Source organism: Labeo rohita, chromosome 16, assembly GCF_022985175.1.
Source record: "Labeo rohita strain BAU-BD-2019 chromosome 16, IGBB_LRoh.1.0, whole genome shotgun sequence".
Classification (NCBI taxonomy): domain Eukaryota; kingdom Metazoa; phylum Chordata; class Actinopteri; order Cypriniformes; family Cyprinidae; genus Labeo; species Labeo rohita.
Genome location: NC_066884.1, coordinates 20398408 through 20404407, shown reverse-complemented (window position 1 = coordinate 20404407; position 6000 = coordinate 20398408). Strand labels below are relative to the sequence as shown.

At 33.2% G+C, this 6000-nt stretch overlaps 1 long non-coding RNA gene across 1 annotated transcript; it reads right to left on the bottom strand.

Moving 5' to 3' along the window:
* Nucleotides 1-2785: 2785 nt before the first annotated feature.
* On the bottom strand, nt 2786-5216 carry LOC127177926 (uncharacterized). The gene is made up of 2 exons (XR_007829278.1): nt 3966-5216; nt 2786-3535 (listed from the first exon to the last, which is right to left on the bottom strand). It is a non-coding gene; the product is annotated as an uncharacterized LOC127177926 (long non-coding RNA).
* Nucleotides 5217-6000: the final 784 nt, after the last annotated feature.

Genomic DNA, 6000 nt, shown 5'->3' with positions numbered 1-6000 from the left:
AAATCTTACTGTTCAAAAACTTTGGACATTTATTATATACAATTATTTATATGATGATATTATTTACTACTTAGATTTTACTTGTGTAATACAAAACAACAACTAACTACAATACAAAACTTTATTTTGTTATGCCAGTTTTATTTATTATATATTTTTTATTAACTTTATTTATTTATTACATGTAATAACATTTAGAAGAAACTGTAGCTAACAGTAGATCGCAAAAAATGTTTACATTCTTTGTATTGTGTTTTTAGTATTCAAATAAATTTAACCATATTACAAATGACCTACAAAAGCAGAAATAAGTTCTATTCTGCATAAACAAATAAATAAATATTTGTAGATAGATAGAAAAGAGTTTAAAGTGCGTGTAAAGCAATGTTTTGCTAATGTGTTCAGAGTTTGCCACACTACTGAAAAACGTTAATAACCACGCAGCCAAAATTGAGTGATTAAAAAAACGGGAAGTAAATAAAATAAGTTCGCAAAATCTTAAAAAAAAAAAAAAAAAAAAAAAAAAAAGAATTCTCTCCTCTCGAACGCTCTGGGCGTGTCCGCTGGCGGCGTTAAAACCACGCCCACTAGCGGGAAATACCGCTACAACCTAAATGGAGGCTCCCTCTGGCATCTTAATTGGATTTACACAGCCATACAACAGGTAATACGCATTTACGTGACGAAGTTAAAGCTAACTAGCTAGCAAACTGTAAGTAACTAACAGAAATGACAGTAAATTTACTCGCAATTGAGGCGGCGAACAGCTGATGCTCTAATACACTCGCCCCCAAAAAATCCTGAACACAAAAATGGTGACAAACGGTTTAAGGGATTAACTCCACAATTTACTACAACATATTTCACAGTCTTTGTATCTACATTTCAGCACTACATTTCTAATTATAATGTGTTTAGAAACAATTCTTTGAAATGCCTGTGCACAGACTTTAATGTACACCTTATAGTATATTCAGGTGTATTGTGAAAACCATAAATGTGGAGACAACATGGAAACCCATGACATTGCAGAGATCAGGATGCTCTTACAAAACTGATGACTTGGCAGGGAGAAAGCTTGTGTTAGCAAGGCCAACAGGAACCTTAAAGAAGCTGTAAAAATTTATGGCAGTGACTGGACACTCCCTACATATTACAAGCCTGAGTTTTAGGGTAGAAACTCAGGAAGGAAACTGTATCTTTCACCAAATAACACCCAAGCTGGTGTAAATTTTGCAGAGAGACACAACATCCAAAACCATGGCAGAAAATCCAAAAGAAATATTTGCCAAACCAACACAGCTCATTCCAAACAAACATTATCCCGACTGTCAAGCACGCTGGGGGATCTTCCCTTTGGCAGAGACGGGGTATGCACAAGAGACCTCTGTGCTGTCTGACAGAGCTTTAAAGAACAATGAGATGAATTGTCCAGGTGTCTGAGCATACAGAGACTGACACTGTAAAAAAAAAGTGACAATGTGCAGTTGTTATTTCAAGAATCTATTTCTGCTTGACCTGACCATTTTTACAGTATCCCAACTGATTGCACATGGTTGAAACTTAATAAAATTACACTCTTATGAAATCAAAGCAAGAGCTTTTGAAACATTAGTTTAATAGTTTGTATACAGCTTCCGAAACATTTATGACTTTTAGTTATATATTTTTCCAATTTTCAATTGATCTTTTATTACTGTTTTGACAGAAACATAAGGGATTGTAAAGCTTCTTCGTGTCCACTCACAGATAATATAACTTTAATAAAAGATTTTTTAGACGAAATTATATTACTGTATTTTTTTTCTAAACAGATTGTTTCCATAAAACAAGTGCATATGTTGTTTTCTTGACGCTCTCTTTCCCCTCATAAACACGCACACGCGAACACAAACATCCAGTAAGTGCTCAGAGGGGAGAGGATATTCCTGTGGGGCAGTGCAGCTCTGTGGGCCTGATTTATGTCTGCGCTGCTCAGGGAAGTGCGCTGTAAGAAACCCAGCAGCGCCCAGTCCTCATCATCTGATCTCTGATCAGCACTGCATCAGCGGGGGGCCACATCAGCTGCTCTCCCCTCTAAACACAGTCCACAGTCCTAGTTTCATGAGCATTGCTCATAAAAACGGCTGGAGGTGCTCAGAACATTTATTTTATGTTATTTTTACGTTGTTTATGCAACTTATAATAATGATTTATACTCACTAAAAAAATGTTGGGTTAAAAATAACCCAACTAGTAACCCAACTATGGGTTGGTATAGCACCTTCCCATCTATGGGTTATTTTAACCCAATGAATTGGGTTAAAATCCAGTTGGGTTAAAAGTAACCCAACAGTTGAGTTAATTATTTAGATTCATTTATATCAGTTTTTATTTATTTATTTATTTTTTATATAAAAATACACTATAACACTACTTTGTTTTCAAATAAATATTTTATTTAAATATGCAAATATTTTTTTTTACAAATATATTTTTAAATGTAAAACAGTCATACTGCAAATGTTTACAAAATAAGTGTACAAGAATGTGAAAATATAATACATTCAAAACACAAATATGCACACACAACTGACATATTTTCAAGATGTACACTGAATTCAAAACCAACTATTCAAAACTAATGTTTATTTATCTGATTCTGGTCCACAAAACCTGTCATAAGGGTCAAGTTTTTTTGTATTTAAATATAAACATCATCTGAAAGCTCAATAAATAAGCTTTCTATTAATATGTGGTTTGATAGGATAGAACAACTATTTGAAAATCTGGAATCTGAGGGTGCAAAAAAATCTAAATATTGAGAAAATTGCCTTTAAAGTTGTCCAAGTGAAGTTATTAGCAACACATATTACTAATAATAAATTCAGTTTCAATATACTTATGGTAGGAGATTTACAAAATATCTCCATGGAACATGATCTTTACTTAATATTCTAATGATTTTTGGCATGAAAGAAAATTTGATAATTTTGACCCATACAATGCAATTTTGGCTATTTCTACAAATGTACCCATGATACTTATGACCGGTTTTGTTGTCCAGGGTCATAAATGTGTATCAATTCATATTTATTTATATCAACACATACACAAATGTGCACAAATAAAACAAACATAACATACAAACTTTTATCAATAAAACAAAAATAAAAAATCATAAACACAAGTAATAATAATAATAATAATAATAATAATAAAACAAAGTAAATCTGCTGGCTGCTGGACTTGCTGATAATCAGCAACATAAAAAGTTTTTACGGATCAATAAATACAAAGTTTCTAAGGAAGAGGTAATGTGTTGAAAGAACTCCTGGAATATTAAAGACTGTGTGCTGCAAATGGGTGCAGAGGAGCTTTGGGTAGTAGATGTCATAAATGTAGAAATGTCTGAAACACAGATCCACTGCTTGTAGTAAGGTCTTCTGTTCCACTGTTTCACCGTTGAAAATGCTAAAAACTTCTTCTCTTGGAGTTAGTGCAGCAATGCTGGTGTCATCCGGTCGCATAAAACTTCCTTCATTGACTCCTTCCTCTGTGATAAGATGAAGCAGAAGAAGAAACATTTTACAGATAAACTAGAAACATTTTTTCATAATTGTTGGAAAACCTACACTACTAATCAGAAGTTTTTGAACAGTAAGATTTTTAAAGTTATTTAAAGAATTCTTTTCTACTCACTAAGCCTGTATTTATTTGATCCAAAATACAGTAAAAGCAGTAATATTGTGAAATATTTTTACTATTTTAAATAACTGCTTTCTATTTTAAAAGCTTTGAAAAGACTGGACAATTACATTTTAAATATATTCAAATAGAAAGCGGTTATTTTAAATGCTGTATTTTGGATGAAATAAATGCAGGCTTAGACAGAAGGGAATTCTTTAAAAACATTAAAAATCTTGCTGTCCAAAAACTTTTGACTGGTAATGTATATGGATCACTAATATAAATAGTTTACTTACCTTGAAATATTTCAGTTAATTGGCATGTGGATGTTTAATGTATGAGATTCCACTGTTGTAATTTTTCCTTCACTGAAGAACCCAATGTCTAAAAATAAGTATAAACACATTTAGTACACATTTAAAAAAACATGCAAATCTGTCATAGCTTTATAATAGAAATGGCTGTAATTAGAGGCGAATCTAATATATGCATAACAATATTCAATATAAATAAACCATAAAAACACATTTAGTGTTATTCCAATTAGTGCTCGCTTTCCAAACAACTGACGCTTGCCTTGTTTTGACCAGCAGGCGTCGCCGTTGTGTCACGAACGATTGGAAGCAGTGAATCATTTTGCGAATTAAGCGATTCGTTTAATTGATTCGAAACTTTGAAAAGCTTCGTTTCTCCCATCACGTCTTGCTTTTGGGAAATGTGATTATTTGTAGACTTTTCTAAACAGAGAATTAACTGAATTTGAGCGCATCTCTCTGAGCTGCCGCTGAGCTAAGGTTACATACTGGACCGAAGTTGAAAGGTTCGTGCGGCGCGGTTTAAATCAACAATGTCTCATTTAACATTAGCCATTTCCCATATAAAGTTAAATGTGATAACCATTAATGCGACCAAACAAACTGTAGTCAGAAACCGTATGTCTAGAACCCTTCATCAGCTGTAAAATAATACTAAACCTGTAGTAATGGTAGACGGTGATTTCAGTAATATAAGTAGTCCTGTATACATTCCACCATACATTATTAACTTTAGGTTACTGTAATACATCTCTAAACAGTTTTACAACTTTCTGCTAATGTTTATTTAATTTATTACTGCTAGCAACCTAACTGGGACAGCTAAGTTAACGTGACGTTATTCGTTTACAATGGAGCTCATTCTCTGCAGTAACGTTACAATACACTGACTAAAGGAAACTACATCTTCGTTAAAAAAAAACAAACATACAACAACAAAAGTTCAATTTTGAAGTGCATTTCACGTTCTTCGTATAAGTATAATGTTATAAGAGTTATTTAAACCCTATTACTTACCTCACACTGATGCAGCAGCAGCTTCTTCTGTGGTCAGACACTGTCGACCGTTAAAATTTGAACTGTCGCCGCGGGAACCAATTAAACCCAACGCTGGGTTATTATTAAAAACAACCCAACGATGTTTAAAAAAAATAACCCAACGTTTTAGAAAATAACCCAACACAGTGACCCAATATGTGTAACCCATCTATTGGGTTAAAAAAATAACCCATCTATTTTTACTGTGTAATAAATAGCCTACATTTTTTCCAGTATGTGTGTTTTCTCTGTTTTAACGATTTAATGTCAAATAATTAATGTTAATATGTGGGGAAAGAAACATGTTTCAGCAGAGGTCGCAACTGTGCATTATAATATAGGCTATAATTATAATCAATGTACGCCGACTTGTGAAGAATAGTAGTATTAATGTAGGCTATATGTTATAGTTGTGTTGACAGTTAAGTTTAGTGTTAACGGTGATGTTTCGTTTTTAATGAATTCACAATTATAGCAGATTACTGTTGCTATGTTGTGAACTTACGTATAAATGCAAATACCATGACGCCGCTAAAATGAAGAAAAAATAGCTGAGACTTACGGAAGTGGGGAAGAAACTTCGTACGTACAATAAACCACGTTACAAACTTAAAACTGCAAAGCTCGCGTACGCGAACGCTTTCCGGTGCGCGCAGGAGAATCTTCTCGTGGTCACGGAGGTTTTTCCGTTCACGTGTGTTGCAAGTTTGTCTTTTTATTTTTTAATCGGAAATATCACTTCAAAGGGTAGTATTTCTCATGTCGCTATATCCTCGTCTAGTTGTAAAATTTTGGTAAATTAAAACATCGAAATCGTAGCCTTAAAGCAGTATAGAAATTTAAATAAATAAAAGTAAAAAAAAAAATGATTGCCAACATTTTTCTCTTCCACACTCTTACTGCTTTGATCTCTCTCTTCTCACTGATCTTTTTCTCTCTCCCCCATCAAATTTGAAATGTTTGGCAGATTTTGTTCAGA